The 20,827-nt window shown below is 41.0% G+C and overlaps 1 long non-coding RNA gene across 4 annotated transcripts in view; it reads left to right on the top strand.

Moving 5' to 3' along the window:
* The window catches only part of LOC131277617 (uncharacterized), a 119,526-nt gene that overhangs the window by 20,799 nt on the left and 77,900 nt on the right, over positions 1-20,827 (top strand). The window lies entirely within an intron of this gene.

The raw sequence follows: 20,827 nt of genomic DNA, 5'->3' as shown, positions 1-20,827 counted from the left end.
ATTCCGTGCTATAGCTGGATGGGTTAGAAAGGGCTTTAACAGTTTGTTTGGGTGGCTGATTGAAGCATGGGCCAAAAGATGGCCTAGCATGTCTGAGGTTGAGATACCTGATTTATGCTTGTACACAGTAGAAGAAGGAATTCAAAGGCTTAGGGAGATTGTAATGCTAGAATGGATTTACCATTTTAGAGCTGCCCACCCACCCCAGAAATGTCTAGAGGACACACCTTTAATCAGGATTGTAAGGAATAATTTTGTAAGACTTACTCCATCTTCCCTGGAGAGCCCTGTGGTTGTTATTCTCTGTAGTCCAGATATAACTGTAGGGGGGACTCTGATGGAATTAGAATCCTTAAACATTATGGGGATGATTGGATGTCAGTCTGGTAAAAGTCAAATAGCAGATAATCTCAAAGTCAAGGTGGGCATGGCTACCACCATGAAAGGCAGATTCAAAAAAGCACTCAAAATAGTCTGAGTTGAATAGAATTATGGTATTGGATAATACATAATGGGGGACCTAGCAGTGAAATAAGCAGTCTACTAATTTTCTTCACAATCTTTATAAACAGAAGTGTTCTAGGTTGAGTGAATAAAACCCTAACTCAAATTACAGATGCAGAGAATCACAGCACCTTAATCAATTCCCAGACTTGAGATGGTTTACAGACCCAGAGCCCCTTGAATGAGGAGAAGGCCAAGTCTCCTTGGGGGAAGGATCCCATTAAACTGCCCAAACTTTATACTGTTAATCTTTCTCCCACTTTTCCCCAAGGAGACCTACTTTTACCAGAGTAACTGCATTGGGGAAAAGGAAATGATCAGACATTTCGGTAATTATTAGATACTGGCTCAGAAGTGACATTAATTCCAGGAAACCCAAAATATCACTATGGTCCACAAGTCAGAGTAGGGGCTTATGGAAGTCAGATGATTAATGGAGCTCAGGTCTGTCCCACAGTTGGTCCAGTAGGTCCCTGGACTCATTCTGTGGTTATTTCCCCAGTTGTGGGATGCATAATTGGAATAGACATACTCAGTAAGTGACTAGATAAATCCCCACTTGGATCCCTGACTTGTGGAGTGAGGGCCATTATGGTTGGAAAGGCCAAGTGGAAGCCACTAGAACTGCCCCTGCCTAGCAAAATAGTAAATCAAAAGCAATGCTGGATTCCTGGATGGATTACAAAAAGTAGTGCCACCATCAAAGATTTGAAGGATGCAGGGGTGGTGATTCCCACCACAACCTCATTCAACTGTCCTATTGGCCTGTGCATAAAACAGATGGATCTTGGAGGATGGCAGTAGATTTTAGTGAACTTAACCTGATGGTGACCTCAATTGCACCTGCTGTTCCAGATGTGTTACCATTGCTTGTGCAAATCACATCCCCTGGTACCTGGTATGCAGCTGTTGATTTAGCCAATGTGTTTTTTCTCAATTGCTATTAGTAAGAACCACCAGAAACAGTTTGCTTTCAGCTGGCAAGGCCAGCAGTATACCTTCACTGTCCTGTCTCATGAGTTTATGAACTCTATAGCTCTATGTCATAGTATTGTCTGCAGGGATATCAATCATCTCTCCCTCCCTCAGGGCATCACACTGGTCCATTATATTGATGATATCATGTTGATAGGACCTAGTAAGCAAGAAATAGCAAAGGCTCTAGACTTATTAGTAAGACATTTGCATAAGAGAGAATGGGAGATAAATCCAATTAAAATACAAGGTCCTTCCACCTCAGTGAAATTTCTAGGTGTCCAGTGGTGTAGGGCATGTTGAGCTATCCCTTCTAAAGTGAAGGATAAGCTGTTGCATCTGACCTCTCCAATGACCAAAAAGAGGCACAATGCTTAGTTGGTTTCTTTGGATTTTGGATACAACACATTCCTCACTGGGTGTGCTACTCCAGCCCATTTACCCAGTGACCAGAAAAGCTGCTAGTTTTGATTGGGTACCAGAACAAGAAGAGGTTCTACTTCAGGTTCAGGCTGCTGTGCAAGCTGCACTCTCACTTGGACCATATATGATCCAGCAGATCCAATGGTGCTGGAAGTTTCAGTGGCAAATAAAGATGCTACCTGGAGCCTTTGGCAGGCCCCTACAGGAGGATCACAATGCAGGCTCTTAGGATTTTGGAGCAAAGCCCTGCCATCCTCTGCAGATAACTACTCCCCTTTTGAGAAACAGGTTTTGGCCTGCTACTGGGCTATAGTGGAGACTGAATTCTTAACCATGGGACATCAAGTTACCATGAGACTTGAGTTTCTTATCATGAGCTGGGTATTGTCTGACCCACCAAACCATAAAGTTGGGAGTGCACAGTAGCACTGCATAATAAAGTGGAAGTGGTACATATGAGATAGGACTCGAGCTGGTCCTGAAGTAAGTTACATGAGGAAGTAACCCAAATACCCATGGTCACCACTCCTGCCTTGTTACCTTTTCTTTCCCAGCCCACTGTTTTGGCCTCTAGGGGAGTCCTTACAATCAGTTGATTGAGGAAGAGAAAACTTGGGCCTGGTTTATAGATGGTTCTGCACAACATGCTGGTAGCACCCAAAAGTGGGCAGCTACAACACTGCAGCCCCTTTCTGGGACATCCCTGAAGGACAGTGGTGAGGGAAAATCCTCCCAGTGGGAAGAACTTGGAGTAGGGCACCTGGTTGTTCATTTTGCTTGGAAGAAGAAATGGCCAGAGGTGCATTTGTTCACTGATTCATGGGCTGTTGCCAATGGTTTGGCTGGATGGTCAGGTACTTGGAAGGAACATGATTGGAAAATTGGTGACAAAGAGGTCCGGGGAAGAGGTATGTGGATAGGCCTTTTTGAGTGGGCAAAAGACATGAAAATATTTGTGTCCCACATGAATGTTCACGAGGGGGTGACTTCAGCAGAGGAAGATTTTAATCAAGTGAATAAGATGACCTGCTCTGTGACTAATGCTGTCTCTTTCCCCAGCCACTCCTGTCATTGCCCAGTGGGCCCATGAACAAAGTGGCCATGAGGTAGGGATGGAGGTTATGCATGGGCTCAGCAATATAGACTTCCCCTTACCAAGGTTGACTTGGCTATAGCCACTGCTGATTGCGCAACCTGCCAGCAACAGAGACCCACACTCAGCCCCTGAAATGGCACCATTCCTCAAGGTGACCAGCCTTCTACCTGGTTGCAGGATGACCTCATTGGACCACTCCACCATGGAAGGGGCAGTGATTTGTTTTAACTGGAATAAGACACATACTCTAGATATGGGTTTGCATTTCCTGCATGCAATGCTTCTTCTAAAACTACTATCTGTGGACCAACCAAATGCCTTATATACCTCCATGGCATTCTACACAGCATTGTTTCTGATCAGGGAACCTATTTAACAGCAAATGATGTGTGGGAATGGGCACATGCCCATGGAATTCACTGGTCTTACCATGTTCCCCATCACCCTGAAGCAGCTAGATTGATAGAATGGTGGAATGGCCTTTTGAAGACTCAAATACAGTGCCAACCAGGTGGCAATACCTTGCAGGGCTGAGGCAGTGTTCTCCAGGAGGCTGTGTATGCTTTAAATCAGTGTCCACTCTATGGCACTGTTTCTCCCATAACCAGGATCCATAGGTCCAGGAATCAAGGGGTGGAAGGGGGAGTGGCACCACTGACTATTACCCCTAGTGACCCACCAGGAAAATTTTTGCTTCCTGTCCCTGCAACCTCAAACTCTGCTGGCCTACAGGTTTTAGTCACAAAAGAAGGAGTGCTGTCACCAGGGAACACAACAATGATTCCATTGAAATGGAAGTTAAAACTGCTACCAGATCTCTTACCTCTGAATCAACAGTCAAATAAGGGAATTACTGTACTGGCTGGGGTGATTGATCCTGACTGTCAAGGGGAACTACTACTGCATCTACATAATAGGAGTACAGAAGAGTTTGCCTGGAATACACGAGATCCTATAGGGCATCTCCTAGTACTGCCATGTCCTATGATTAATGTCAATGGAAATTTGCAACAACCCAATCCAAGCAGGACTAACAATGGCCCATATTCTTCAGGAATGAAAGTTTCAGTCACCCCACCAGGCAAAGAACCATGGCCAGCTGAGATGCTTTCTGATGGTTTGGAAACATGGAAGGGGTAGTGGAAGAAGTGATAAATATGAACTTTGTCATGTGACCAGTTAGAAAAGTGAATGGTCATGAATCTTTCTTCCTTGTTTCATTATTATGATGATTTTATATGTACACAAAACAAATTTCTTTGTCTTCTTCCCCAAACTTTTGCCTTATCATATAACAAGTTTTATCAATTTAATGTCATAATATTTGAGGATATCAAGTTTGAGAGTGAATATTACTCAAGAACTTGCACCCTATTCTATATGGAATTAATATGTTTCCAGTTGTACACAAGAGAGTTGAACATTGTTAGGCAGAAATACAGATATATGCATGTCTGTTACTGTTTTTGCTTAGAGACTAAGTATGGTTTAAGGTAATGTGTATGGTTACCAGGTTGACAAGGGGTGGACTGTGATGGTTAGGCTATTGTGTCAACCAGACCATGTAATTGTGCCCAGTTGTTTGGTCAATCAAGAACTGGACTAACAGTAATACAAGGGTATTTATGGACTTCAGTCACCATTAACTTTATTTTAGTCGTAAATCATAGATAGCTGGCTATAATTGCATCAATCAGGGAGATTGCAATCAGCAATGAGTGACACTTAACCCAATCAGTTGAATCCCTTAAAAAAGGGAAGTAATTCCAGCATTGAGAGAGGATTTCCCAGCTCATCTTCAACAGCCATCATCTCCCAGAACTTGTCACGAACCTTCATTAGACTTTCATTGCAGCTCCTGGTTGCAGCCTGTCTGTGGAACCTGGACTTGTGCATCACCATAGTTGTGTGAGAGACTCTTATAGAATCACATACTATTGACAGATGTCTCTTGCTGATTGTTTCCCTAGAGAACCCTGACTAATACAAGATCCAATGATTTATGGTTCACAGAAGAGCAGACACTGTGGATTATTTGTTCTTTCAGAGGCTTCAACAACCTTCTGAGAACCCATCCTGCTTTCAGCCCAATCCCAAAACCCCCAAGGAAAACAACCAGCCCTGTTCTGTGAGATGAGCTACAACCTTCCCTATGTGTCCCAATAAGACATTTGAGAGAATTGCATCCCTTTGTTAAGGAGGGTAATTACACGCCTACATCATCAGAGAGTCCCACAAATTCTTACATATCTAGGTCAACTGAAGCTCAACCAGAGATCACTCCATGTGATATGATTTAGTCTATCACAATCTCACAGGAGAGATATGCTTCACTACATGAGTTTTCACAAGGCTTTGCCCTGTTTTAGCAGAGATGACAGAAGCAGGGAGATAGAGTGAGTGCAAAGCTGAATAGAAGAAACAAATCAATGGCCCAGTGTATAACGTGTGGCCCAAAGGTGACCAGTTCCATTCATGTATCTCACCACAGCCATGGGATTCTAGTGAAACAAACAATCCAGTGTTGTATCTTATCACATTTGCTTAATGTGCATACAGGAAACAGCTACTTATATGTAAATGCAAGAATCTCAACAATATCTGTGGATGGAGGTTAAAATGGGTATATTGATGTGAATTCCTGAAGTTGACCATATAAATAAAGACAGGATTAAACAGTAGACAGAAGGAAGGAACTGAAAGGCTTGGTGGCACTGCAGTCAGTATGGACTCAGTCTTCTTTCACCCCTCCCCCCCCGCCCAGTGCATTGATGCTCAGGAATGTGCTTCCATCTTCAAGTCTAGAGCCACATAAGTGGTCTATTTAGCTAGCTGGGCATGGCAGCCACCTCCGAGCCTCCCCTTGCCTGTGTGGCAGTCAAATGTCTGCACTCTGTCTATAACTATCAGATTTGGGTGAGCAATTCCTTGACTTCCTTTTATTCCTGTGGACAAATCTAAACCATCTTCTCTTAGAACCTTCCTCTGGCCATCTGTGAGGCTGGGTTGATGGTCTTCTGGCCATCCAGCTCATGTTCTCTGAGGACCTCTGGTGCAGCAGGGAGGGGTGTGGATCTGGACTCCTGCCCTCCAGGGAAACCTCCAGTATTGCTGTATGGGCTCATGAAAATGGCATTTTGTTTGGCACATGAAGTCATGGGAGAGGTCTGTGAGTTCTGGATGGAGCTGCTTTCTGAGCAGTTGGAACAGAGGTTTCTCTTTAGAGGTCAAGGTCTTCCAGGAAGGAGGAGAGGCCCTCACTGACACCTGGAGCATAAATGTGAACTTTATGCTCCAGAACCGAAGAGGCGCATCTAAGACTGTGCAGAGCTGGTGGCAGGGGCAAAGCTTGCCCAGGCAAGTGCCCATAAAGAGCAGATACATAGGGTGGGTCTCTGAATATCTTACCATGGTCCAGAAAAACTCTATTAAAGGCAGAGTCCACCCTGATTGACTTGTGCCTGGGGTGCAATGGAGGAAAGAACATGCACAAACACAGGCAGGATGTTGGTGTGTCAAAGCCTGTGGTCCAGCCCCCAGGACACTCCTGCATTATTGGACTCTGTTGTTTGAAAATCATGTTTGGTATGATTGAGAAAGGACTTAATGGTAGATATACCCAACCTTCTGCTCCAGCACCAGCACTGCCATCATCCATGTAAGGCAGGAGTCCCCTGAACTTGCAGGGCAGAATCAGGTGGGTCATTGGTCTTAGACTCTTGGAAGCCTACTATAGGAGGAGCTGTGGGGTCAGCACCAGGAAATCTTGCATTTTCTCCAGGGTGACTGACAACCCATGCACAGCTGAAAAGTAGTGGCCACCCAGATCCTGCTGTAGTATGGTCAACCTTGGTAGGGAGGATGGCTGGAAAAGACCGACTTCCCCTCTGACCCAGCAATCCTACTCCTAGGTATTCAGCCAAGAGAAATGAATACTGTTGCTCACTCCACAAGTTGTATGCCAATGTTTTAGGTGCTTTATATGTGTCTCTTAGATAAAGGACTATTTAGGTCACACAATTTTTCTAGAGTTTTTTGCAATTGTTTTTTTCTCTCTATTTTTTAAAATTTACATTAAAAAATATAAGCAGTCCACAAATATCCCCCACCCCCCTCACCCACTCCTTCCACATGAACAACCTTTTTCAGCATCATGGGACATTCATTGCATTTGATGAATACATTTTGGAGCACTGCTGCACCACATGGATAATGGTTTACATTGTAGTTTACACTCTCCCCTAGTCCACCCAGTGGGCCATGGCAGGACATACAATGTCAAGCATCTGTCCCTGCAGTACCACCCAGGACAACTCCAAGTCCTGAAAATGCCCCCACATATCTCCTCTTCCCTCTCCCTACCCTCAGCAGCTACCATGGCCACTTTCTCCACCTCAATGCTACAATTTCTTCCATTACTAATCACAATAGTTTCATAGTACATTATCAGCAAGTCTACTCTTGTCCATACTCTATTCCTCCATTCTGTAGACCCTGGGATGGTTGTGTCCACTCCACTTCTATATTGAGAGGTGGCTTAGATTCCACATAGATGATGGAAGCAATTCTCCTGCTTGCAGTTGTAGGCACTCTCGGTTCCCTGGTGTGGTGGTTAACCTTCTTCACCTCCCTGTTAGGTGGCTGGGTTAAGTCCAATAAACCAGAGGGTAGGAGTTGCGAGTCTGCTGAGGCTCAGGACCTGGCTGTCACATGGACAGTCCAGAAATTCAGGTCTCCTGAGTACACACCAACACTAGCGCCAACCACAGATCTGGTGAAAGTAACAGAAGAGGCATGTGTAGAAAGGTCACATCTGAGTCCAACTCCATCACACTCAGGAACACAAACTCCAAAGTTGGGTCAACTGACATGGCACTGAACTGATTGCTCTGAGAATAACATATGTATACCAATCTAGTCAAATGTATTAGAGTTAACATAGCAATTCAACTGACAGCCTTTGAAGCACTTGGATCATTTCAACCCCACTTCTTATAGTGGTCACCTACATTCCCTCTACATGGAGGGTGTCCTCCCACCCAGAGTAGAGTCTAACTTTTACAAAAATGTTGTACCTTTTAAAATATATGAAACAATTTTAAAGTTTAAAAATAGGTTATTTCCTTTACCCATTTCTGGACTATATCTTTTATTCCTGAAGCTTCCTTCTTGTATCATTTCTATTCAGCCTGAAGCAGTTCCTTTCACATCCTTATAGAGGAAGGACTCTAGTGAAGAAGTCTGTTTTTCAGTCTGTCCTTTCTTAATTTTCCCTTCAAAGTATAAGCAACATTTGCAGCCTAAACTCTTTTTGGTAAATAACAATTCCTTTCTTTCAGCACTTTAAAGTTAAACTCCCTTATGGCATGTATGTTTTCTGATGGGAAATACAGTCCTTCAAAATAATATTTTCCTACATGTAATGTTCATTTCTCTATGCCTCTTTTCAAGATGTTTCATTTCCTGTGCCTCTTTTCAAGATTTTTCAAGATTGACTTCATTTCTTCAATTGTTTGACTGGATTTTCTCCAGGTGACATTTTCTGAGATCTTTGGGATCTGTATTTGCAAGTTGGGTGGTGTTCAGTCACTTTTAACATATTTATTTCACATCAAATTCCTTCTATCTCCTTCCATCTTTGGAATGAATATTAAAACTTTAAGTGTCCTACAGTTCTTTTAGACTGTTAATTTTGTATCCTCTTTCTGTGTATATACTGAGCTTAAATGATTTCTACTCATCTAGCTTCCAGCATGACAGTATTTTCCTCTGATGCCTGCATTTTATTAAGTCCACCAGTAATTTTTTTGTATTTGATAATTTAGTCTGAGCTCTGAAATATTCATTTACATCTTTTAATTCCTTCTGTTTATCTACTGAGAACTCTTTTCTTTCCGTTCATTCTAAGGATTTGGTTTCTCATTGAGCAACATATAGTAGGTATTTTGATTACCCTTTCTGTGGTTACTTAAGGACTGTTTCTGTTTATAAGTATTTACCCTTGAAAAGAGAGCAAATTTATCTAGTTCTGTTGTAAGACATTACCCTGGAGAAGAGAACAGATTTACCTGGTTCACTGCATGTTATGTAGTATAATTTTGGGTAATATTCTGGTTAGCATGCTTATTGTATTTTGATACTTTTTCAAAGTTGTTTTTATAATGTGAGACAATTAAAGATTCCATGTGAATTTGAGGATTAAGTTTTCCATTTCTGTAAAAGTAAAGTAGGAATTTGATAAATATGTCATTGAATCTGTAGCTCACTTTGGGTAGTATTGACACATTAACAATACTTTGACTTATGAGACATGACCAATGGATGTCCTGCCTTTGGTTTCAGTCTTCAATTGTGTTCAGCAGTCTTTTTTCTAGTTTAGTGTACAGTGTTGCACCTATTTCATTTAATTTATACTTAGAACTTTTTCTTTTAGATGTCAATTGAGTAGAATCTTTTCATTTTCATTTCAGATAATTCTTTGCTGGAGTGTCAAAATGTAACTAATTTTTGGATTTTTGTTTTATACTCTGCAAATTTACTGAATTCATTTAGAAGATCCTTTTTTTTTAAGTTTTCTTTTGGATTTTGTATATAAAGGATCATGTAATCTTTGTAAAGAGATAGCTTTACTTCTTCCTTTACAATTTGTATGCCTTTTATATTCTCTTGCCTAATTGCTCTGGACAGAACTTCCTGTACAATAATGAGTAGCAATGATGAAATTGATATACCTTAACCTGTTCCTGGCCTTGGGTTGTGGATTTTCAGAATTTCACCATTGACTATAATTTTAGCTGTGAGTTATTGTACACGATCTTTCATCACATTGAGGAAGTTAATATCTCAAACTATTTTCCAGAGTGTTTTTTTACATAAAAGGATATTGGATTTTGGAAATAACTTTTCTTTGTTCATTGAAATGTTCATGCAGTATTTCCTTACATGAGAAGTAAGGATTATAACATTGAATGATATTGTGTTGAACCCCTCTTTTGTTCCTGGGATAAATCACCCTTGATCAAGGGATAATTCTTTTATTTTTTGTATACTTTTTATTTTTTTTAAAAAAAAGATACTTAGATTATATGAATGTTACATAAACAATATAGGGAATTTCCATATGCCCTGCTCCCTACCCTCCCATACTTTCCCACATTAACAACATCCTTCATTACTGTGATACATTTGTTACAATTAATGAACACATTTTGGAGCACTAGACCACTAAGCTTGGATTATTGTTTACACTATAGTTCACATTCTCTCCACATACATACATACATACATTTATTATTTATTTATTTATTTATTTATTTATTTCTCTCTCCTTCCCCTTCACCCCAGTTGTCCACTCTCTGTGTCTATTTGCTGCATCATCCTGTTGTGTCATTTCTCCATGTGGGTGGTGCCATTCTTAGGCAGGCTGCACTTTCTTTGGCACTGGGTGGCTGTCCTTGCAGGGTGCACTCCTTGTGTGTGGGGCTCCCCTGCATGGGGGACAACCCTGCATGGCATGGCACTACCTGCACACATCAGCACTGCACATGGGCCAGCTCCACATGGGTCAAGGAGGCCCAGGGTTTGAACCGTGGACCTCCCATGTGGTAGATGGATGCCCTAACCACTGGGCCATGTCCGCCATCTCTCTCCACATTTTTGTAAGTTATCACAAGATATATAATAGCCTATATCTGTCATTATAATGCCATTCAGGACAATTCCCACATCCTGAAAAATGCCCCCAAAGTAGACCTGTTTTTCCCTCTCCTTCCTCTCAGAACCTCCAGTGACCACTGCCTCCACATCAGTGATAAAAGTTCTTCCATTGCCAGGATCATAATGAGTCTGTAGTAGAATAACCATAAGTCTACTCTCATCCATTGTTCATTCCCTGAACTGGAGGTTTCTAGGATAGTGATGCCCACTTAACCTCTGAGAGGGGGCTTAGATCCCATGGGGCAGATGGATGGGACTATCTTGCTTCCATTTGAAGACTCTTTCTGTTCCTTGACATGCTTGTTGTCCATCATCATCTCCTTGTTGTCCTGGGTGAGTCCAATGAACTGGAGAGTAGGTGTTTCAAATCTGTTGAGAGTCAGGGCCGAATGGTACATGGACAGACCAAAGATTTAAGTCTCTTGGACATACACCTCTTAACTCTGGTACTAAAAATAGGTTCAGATATAAGGGACAGAAAAGCCTCATGTAAGGAAAATGCAACTGAGTCCAGCTCTGACACACTGGGATTTCCAGACTGGCCACCTTAAAATATTCAAAGATCCAGTTTTTTGCAAATGCACTGAAACAAGAAAAAATACTACACACACAAGGTAAAAGACAGTTAATAGAAACTATCCCCCATTAAGCTCAGATTTTTAAAAATTTATTGAAGTATATCACTCATGTAAACATACATAAACAATAAACAAATATTAATAGTTGTGAATGTACAACACATATGTAACATCATACAGGACTCTTGTACCTCACCATACCACCAATACCTTGCATTGTTGTTAGAATTTTTAACTAATGATTAGAGAGCATTGTCAAAGTATTATTACTAACTGGAGTATTTTCCCCAACCCACCCTATTATTATTATCTTTATATCATTTATATATGAACATACAAAACCGTAAGTTGGGAACTTACATAGCAAACGTGCATAATATAATACAGGGGTCCATTGATCAATCCTTCACCAACACCTTGCATTGTTGTGAGATATTTGTTACAAATTATGAAAGAATATTGTCAAAATCTTCCTAATTACAGTCCTTATCTTCTATTTCATGTATGTTTTCCCAAGCCATGCTATTATTTTTAAAATATATTTTTATGACAGAAGTTGTAAATTTATAAAACAATTGTGCACACATGCAGAATTCCCAAACAATACCCCTCTATCAACACACCACACTGTGGTGGGACATTTATTACAAATAATATAATATCATCTGATTGTTACCACATCCATAGTGTACATTTAGCACACATTTTCCATACTGCCCCATTATCAGTACTGTACATTCTTTGGCATAAATGAAAGAATATTGTATTATTACTGATATCCACAGTCTATAGGTCACTCCAGTTGTATCTTTCCCATGCTTCTCCACATTCCCATGACCCTGCAATAAGTACATTTACTCTAGCTAACAAAGGACAATCTTGCATCTATACCATCAACCATAATTCTCATGCATCTCTTGGTTTACTGTGCTATTCAGTTCCCAGAATATTCTCTAGCATTCTGTTAATTGGCATTTACATACCTAGACTTCTACCATTTTCAGCCATATCCCCATTTATAAACTAGCTGTTACTATGTGTTTCCATCCACTCTATGCATTTCCACACATTTACATTAAAGCTTTTAAAACTACATACATTGAACATCAGTAGTCCATCTCAGTCCTTCTCTTATCTCCTTTAAGAATCTGCCACCTAACACCAGGTCTTAAAGCCATTTTCCTACAATTTCTTCTAGAAGCTGTATTGTTCTTGTTTTATTTATTTATTTTTTAATCCATTTTGAGTTAATTTTTGGATAAAGTGTGAAATAGGGGTACTTTTTCCTTTTTTTTGGCTTTGGATATCCAGTTCTTTCAACACCATTTGTTGAATGGACTGTTCTGTTTGAGTCGTGTGGGTTTGACAGGGTAGTCAAAAATCACTTGACCATACATGTGAGGGCCTGTTTCTGAACCATCAGTTTGGTTCCACTGTCTTTTGCCAGTACCATGCTGTATTTACCATGATTGCTAAGTAATATAATTTAAACTCTAGAGAGGAAAGTTCATTTTTCCTTTTTAAGATGATTCTGGCTATTGAGGACCACTTACCCTTCCAAATATTAGATAGTCATGTTTTCAAAAAAATTTTTATCTCCCACCTTGTGGCTTTTTTGATGTGCTGTCTGCTTTCTGTGTCCATTCACTGTGTTCCTTCTATGTGTGTACTTATTTATTTATTTCCCCTCCCCTCTTGCAGCTTGCTTGCTGTCTGCTCTCTGTGTCCATTTGCTGTGCTCTCTTTTGTGTTTTTTTTTTCACTTGTCTCCCTTTTTTTGTTGCATCACCTTGTTGAGTTGCCTCTCAACAGTGCTGCGGGCTGGGTGGCGGGTGAGCCTGCCTTTCACAAAGAGACCCTGGGACATGAACCCAGGAACTCCCATATGGTAGATGGGAGCCCAACTGATTGAGCCATAGCCACGTCCCTGTGTATTCAATTTTAAAAATGTTGGTGGAATTTTTATCAGAATTGCATTGAATCTGTGTATCAATTTGAGTAGAATTGATATCTTAAAGATACTTAATCTTCCAATCCATGAGCATGGAATGTTCTTCCAGTTATTTAGGCATTTCTTGATTTCCTTTAACATTGAGTTGTAGCTTTCTGAATACAAGTGCTTTACAACATTGGTTTAAGTTTATTCCTGAGTATTTGAGTTTTCTGGCATGTTTTATTTTCATCACTCTTTTTACACTTTTAGTTACTTTTACTGATATAATCTTGATTTCTAGACTCTCTGCTAGGCCCATCTCTCCAGTCTTTTTTTTTCAGGCTCTAGCCCACCCTTTAGAATTTCCTGAAAATCTCATCTCTTGGTTAGAAATTCTCTCAGGTTCTGGTTATCTGTGAATATTCTAAACTCTCATTTTTTTTTAGCAAATGTTTTTCTTGTCTTTTTTCAGATACATAGATCACACAAAATGTTACATTAAAAAAATAAGATGTTTCCATATACCCCACTCCTTAGCCACTCTCTCCTCCCACATCAACAACCTCTTTCATCAGCGTGGCACATTAATTGCATTTGGTGAATACATTTTGGAGCACTGCTGCACTGCATGGATTATAGTTTACATTGTAGTTTACACTCTCTCCTAGTCCATTCAGTGGGTTGTGGTAGGATATATAAGGTCCTGCATCTCTCCCTCAGATATCATTCAGGACAAATCCTAGTCCTGAAAATGCCATCATTTCACACCTCTATTTTCTTCTCCCTGTCCTCAGCAACACCTGTGGCCACTATCTCCACATCAATGATACAATTTCTTCCATTGCTAGAGTCACAATAGTTCTATAGTAGAATACCAGTAAGTCCACTCTAATCCATATTTTATTCCTCATCCTGTGGACCCTGGGATTGTGATGTCCACACCACCTCTAAATCAAGAGGGGATGTAGATCCAATATGGTTGATTGATGCAATTCTCCTGCTTGTAGTTGTCTACTCTCTCAGTTCCCTGGTGTGGTAGTTGACCATCCTCACCTCCCTGTTAGCTGACCTGGTTAAGGTCAATGAACAGAGAGTAGGTTTACAATTCTGCTGATGCTCAGGGACGAGCTGGCACATGGGCAGTCCAGAGATTCAATTCTCCTGAGCATACGCCAACCCCAGTGCCAGCCACATGTTCAGTAAAAGTGACAGAAGAGGCATGTGTAGAGATGGAGTCCAACTCCATCACACTCAGGAGCACAAATTCCAAAGTATGGCCCACTGATAAGGCACTGAACTCCAGAGCCATCTACCATGACCAGAGAACCTGTGTGGTTTCCATAGCCCTCAGGAGCACCACTACCTGGGGTTGTATCTACTTTGCTATCTCTGGGATCCTTCTGAGACATGCATAAGCATGACCCTCTGATGACCTCCTGACTCATTTTGAAATCTCTTAGCCATATGAATTCATTTGTCTTTACCATTTCACCCTTTTATTAAAGGTCTTTTCCTAGTTGCATCACCAGTTAGTAATTGGTAGTAATCCCTCAGCACCAGGGAGGCTTATCACCATGAGTCATGTCCCATACTGGGGGGAAGGTAGTGCATACTGAGTTTGGGCTTAGATAGTGGCCACATTTAAGCATCACAGAGGCCCTCAGGAGGTAACATTTAGGTACCTTGCAGCTCTAGGCCTAGTTGAAATTTCAAGCACACAGGCTTATAAGCATAGTTCTCAGTATCAAGGGCCCATCATTCTACCATCCTTCTCTGGTCTTGCCCTAGGACTGTGAGTGATTGTTGCTGTTAAATTGGGGGAATGCAACATAAATTGGGGAGCTCAACACTCCCTCAGTTGTCATGTCTACCTTGAAGGACAATACCCAATGAATATCTGAACATATTTATATACTCTATATACCTCAGAAAGAGGATATCACCACTGACCCCACAGAAGTAGAAACTATCCAAAGAGCATACTTTGAAAGTCTCTATGCCAATGGAAAGACAATTTAGTGGAAATGGACAAATTCCTAGAAACACATAAGCAGCCTACATTGATGAAAGAAGTTGATCTCAATAAACCAATCACAAATAAAGAGAATCAGTTATTTAAAACCTCCCAACTAAGAAGAGCCCTGGGCCAGATGACTTCACAGGTGAATTCTACCAAACATTCCAGAAAGAACTAACACCAATCTTGCCTAAACTCTTTCAAAAAATTGAAATAGAAGGAACATTGCCTAAACTCATTCAATAATGGCAACATTACCCAAAAGCCAAACAAAGATACCACAAGATAGGAAAATTACAGGCCAATCTTTTAAATCCTCAACAAAATACTTGCTGATCATATTCAACAACACATCAATGAATTATACACCACGACCAAGTGGAATTCATCCCTGGTATGGAAGGATGATTCAACATAAAATCAGTCAATGTAATTAATATGTCACATGACAGAAAAGGAAAAAAATCACATGATCGTATTTTTAGATACAGAAAAAGCATTTGACAAACTAAAGCACCCGTTCCTGGTAAAAACACTGCAAAAGATAGGAATAGAAGGACAATTTCTGAACATGATAAAGGGTATATATGAAAAAACCCACAGCTAACATAATTTACAATGGTGAAATCTTAAGTTTGTCCTCATTTTTGAAGGACAATCTTGCTGGATATAAGATTCTTGGCTGTTCCCCCCAGCGTGGGACATGACACCCGGGGATGAGCCTCCCTGGCAACGAGGGACCACTATCAACTACCAACTGATGATGCAACTGGAAAATGACCTTATACGGAAGGTTCAATGCGGATCAGCAGAATATCCATGTCTACATAAATACCATGACTTTAAAATGCTGTTTGACGCTAAAGTAAGGGGGAAATGGAAAGGAGAAATGAGTTTATATGGCTACGAGTTTCTAAAAAAGAGTCTGGAGGCTGGCAGAAGGTTTGCCCTCATGCACAACTGAGCAGAGTCAGAGAGACAGATAAAGCAGATACAACCCCCAGATATTGGTTCCTTTGAGGGCTAAAGAGACCCATGGGAGTTATGGTCATGGCCGATGGGGTTAACTACCAGGGCAGATGGCCCCTCTTTGGAAATGGTGTTTATGTGTGATGAATCTGGACTCAGATGGGATCTCCCTTCATAAGACTTTCATGCTAATGTGCTGGAGGTGCAGTTAAGTTGGGGTTTAAGATATATTTAGGGGATTTGAATCTCTGGACTGACAATGTGATAGCCAGATCCTGAGCCTCAACAGACTCCAGCACCTACAATCTGATTTATTGGACTTACCACACTCAGCTAAGATGGAGGTGAAGAAGGACAACCACCACACCATGGAGCCTAGAGTGATTACAACTGAAAATGGGAGGATTGCATCCAGCATCCAGTGGAATCTGAGCCTCCTCTTGACATAAAGGTGCAATGGACACAACCAATCCAGTGTCCACATAGAAGAGGTGGCATTGGATTGGGAAAAGTGGACATAATGGACAAAGGGTATGGGGAAAGGCAGGAAGAGATGAGAGGTGGAGGCGTCTTCGGGACATGGAGCTGCCCTGGATGGTGCTTCAGAGGTAATCACCGGACATTGTAAATCCTCACAGGGCCTACATGATGGAATAGAGGAGAGTATGGGCCATGATGTGAACCAATGTATATGAGGTGCAGAGGTGCCCAAAGATGTACTTACCAAATCCAATGGATGTGTCATGATGATGGGAACGAGTGTTGTTGGGGGGGGGGAGAGGGGGGGTGGGGGGTGGGGTTGAATGGGACCTCACATATATATTTTTAATGTAATATTATTACAAAGTCAATAAAAAATAAAAAAATTAAAAAAAAAAATAAGATTCTTGGCTGGAAGTTTTTCTTTTGTAGTATCTTAGATATATCACACCATTGTCTTGTCTTCATGGTTTTTGGTAAGAGATCAGCACTTAATCTTTTTGGATATCCCTTATATGTTATGCATTGCTTTTCTCTTGCTAGTCTCAGAATTCTCTTTACGTCTTTGGCATTTTACATTCTTTTTAGTATGTGTCTTGAAGTTTGTCTATATGGACTTTTTCGGATGGGAGTATATTTTGCTTCTTGGACATGGATGTTTATGTCCTTCAATAGGATTGGGAAATTTTCTGTCATTATTTCTTCAGATATTCTTTCTGCCCCTTTTCCTATCTCTTCTCCTTCTAGGACACCCATGACCCATATGTTTGCATTTCTTTTGCTGTCATTTAGTTTCCCTGAAACCTTGTTCAATTTTTCTATTCTTTTCTTCATCTGTTCTTTTGTATGTTCACTTTCAGAGGCCATTTCTTCAAGCTCACAAATCCTTTCTTCCACCTCCTCAAATCTGCTATTATATGATTCCAAAGTTTTTAAAATTTCATTTATTGTGCCTTTCATTCACATAAATCTGCTATTATTATATGTATGCTTTCAAATTCTTCTTTGTGCTCATGCAATGTCTTCTTAGTATCCTTAATCTCTTTAGCCATCTCATTGAATTTATTAAGGAGATTTGTTTGAACATCTGCAATTAGTTGTCTCAGCTCCTTTATGTCATCTGGAGGCTTATCTTGTTCCTTTAACTGGGCCATTTCTTCTTGTGTCTTGGTGTGCATTGTGATTTTATGTTGGTATCTTGGCGTCTGGCTTATTAGAGTATTTATTTTGGGTGAGGTTTTCTCTTTAGTTTAGGACTTCCTGCTATTTCTCCCTTCCTGGTTGTGCAGTAGGTGCTATATGCTGTGGAGGCTCAAACTGCCTGCATTGCCCAAGGGACCAATGAAGGTTTTCCCAACTTTCTTCTTGCCAAGGGTTGGGACAGAATAATCCCAAGTATGCAGCCCTAGACTCTAGTTGCCCAGAGAGACTGATGAAGTTTCACATCCCTTTCTTCCCTGCCTGGGGTGAGGATGGAGCTGCAGGTGTGGGCAGCAATCTATGCAGTGCAAGTTCAAGATGACTGCTGTTGACCTGATAGACTTCTGATTATTCAGTCTGTGCCAGCCAAATGTACCTGAAGTTACCTGGATAGGATGGTGCAGGGCCGGCCAGTCTCTTCCCTACCAGAGGTGGGGCTGAAGCCTAGTCTAGGACTGCAGGCTCATCTGGGTGAAAGAAACTGGTTCCTACCATCACCATGACTTTTGGTCAGCCCAGCTTCCCCTCAGGCTGGGGTTTGGAGTCAAAATGGTGGCCATTGGACTCTTTCCAGCTTAGACAGGTTCATACTTTACCTGTTCTTAGGGTTAGACTTTAGTAAGCTGAATTTACTAATCAGTAGCTGAAATCATGACCAACCATCTCCTTCTTCCCTGTTTTTTGGAAATGGAGCTTCCAATTCCAGCCACAGAATAGCTCCTGGGGTGGCTCATGCTGCCAAAGTAGAATAAACACTGGCCTTCATGGCTTGGCTGGTAATTTCCTGGAGAGGCTGATGCAGGTCCCTGCAGCTTCTCCCTGCTGGAGGCGACACTGGTGCCTAGGCTAGAGCTGCAATCTGACCTGGATTGAAGGAAACTGGTCCCCACCAGCTCTGTGATTGTCAGTCCACCCTGCTTCCCCTCATGCCAAGTGTGAAGTGAAGATGGCAGCTACCAGCCTCTTTTTGACATGGACAGTCCCAAACTTTAGTTGTTCTTAGGATTATACTTTGGCCCACTGAATTTACTCATCAGCAGCTGAAGTTGGTGCCCAACTATCTCTTCCTCCCCAATTTTTGGAAGTGGAGCTTTCAATTCCAGCCATAGAACAGCTTGTGGTGTGGCTTATACCTTCAGTAGAGGATGGGCACTGGCCTCCGTGGTTTGGAGTGATCTACTTACAAGTTTTCTCTGCAGATGGGCAGTCTCCTCCTTCCATTCCTTCAAGGATGTGGCAGGATGCTCTTCTGGCCTCCTTGAGCCCCCAGATGGATGCTTCACCTAGCTCCAGATAGCTCTGGGTGTTTACTAACTGCCCTGTAGCAGGCGCTGACTCTGGGAGCTCCTTACTCCACCGCCATCCTCCTCATTCTGGAGCCCAGATTTTGAACTTGATAAATAAAGATTATAAATTACTAGTTTTAATATGCTCTATGAGTAAAAGGAAAATATGAGAATTATGTCTCACCAAATAGAAAATATTAATAAAGAGATAGAAAGTAGTAAATCAACAGAAATAAAAACTTTGCATTTGAAAAGTCCAATCAGTGATATGAGAACTTATCTGGAGGTGGTCAACAACACTTGGCTCCCTGTTGAAAGACCTGAATAACTCTCTGAGCAGCTTGGTGTGTGCACCTTTCCTATTTCAGTCCTTCCTCTCCCAGATCATGCCCTTCCCAAGAGATGTAGCAGTGAGACCTTGTAGTTTTCACACGAATTTTACTGGTCAGTAGTGTTGTTGAATGAATGTTTATACCTTTGCTCATGCTTAACTCACTGCAGGTCCTATGACCTATGGTATACAGATGAAGGGACATGGTGAATTATTAGTTCTTTCAGAGACCTCCACTTCCTTCTGAGATCCAACAGCTTTACCCAGCCTGAACAAAAATCCCCCAAAGGAGAGACACAGCTCTGTTCTCAGAGATATTCCACATCCTTTCCTCTGAGTCCCCTCAAGACTTACAGGAAAATGATGTCTCTCCATTAAGGGGAAGAATTAATCCCTCTTTTCTGTGACCCCAGTATCCCTTATAGGATCCCACAAATCCTACATATCTAAGTCAGCCAAATGTCTTCATGTTACATAAATTAATCTACCCAATCTCACAAGAGAAATAGGTGATTGTTTTACCAGTCAAGCCCCTTACTGATGTCATGTAAATTTGAGAATTGGTTTTTCCATTTCTGTAAGAAAAAAATAAGGCTGCCAGGATTTTTATAACTATTATATTGAATCTGTAGTTCCCTGTGTGTAGTATTGATATTAGAGCAAATGAGTCCCATCAACCATTAACAATGGTTGTCTTGCCATATGTATATGTCTTCTTAAATTCTTCCATGTATGTATGCCAGTTATTCAAGTCTTCACCCTTTCATTAAATTTATTCTTAGATATTTTATTTGTTAGAGGCTAAATGAATGGATTTTCTTAAAAAATCCATTTCATATTATTTTCTGCTATATAAACAAAACGGACTTTTGAGTGCATGTCTTGTAGAATGCAAGTTTGCTTAATCTCCATTTCTTCCAGTTGTATTGTGGATTCCTTGGGACTGTCTGTTGAAAGCATTCTTTCATCTGTGTATAAAGATAGTTTACTTCTTCCATTCCAATTTTGATGACTTTATTTCTTTATGTTGCCTAATGCCCTGGCTAGAATTTCCAGTACAGTGTTCAATGGCAGTGATGAAAATGAACTAATGTATCTTGTTCTTGACCTCATGGGAAAGACATTCAGTATTTTATTATTGCTTATTTTAGCAGTGGGTTATTTAGATGCAGCTCAGAACAGAGTGGAATGAGTTCCACAAATGACCATCCACTCAGAGAGAAGCAGAAAACCCCCAGGATATAGGATGCTTGGGAGTGCATTTCTGAAATCCTGGAATGTGAGCTAATTGTAGACCTATATTTGTATGGTTTTGAATT

The sequence above is a fragment of the Dasypus novemcinctus genome, unplaced genomic scaffold (genome assembly GCF_030445035.2).
Source record: "Dasypus novemcinctus isolate mDasNov1 unplaced genomic scaffold, mDasNov1.1.hap2 scaffold_190, whole genome shotgun sequence".
Lineage (NCBI taxonomy): Eukaryota > Metazoa > Chordata > Mammalia > Cingulata > Dasypodidae > Dasypus > Dasypus novemcinctus.
The sequence above is the reverse complement of the archived record's forward strand: the minus strand, read 5'-3'. Positions and strand labels throughout refer to the sequence as shown.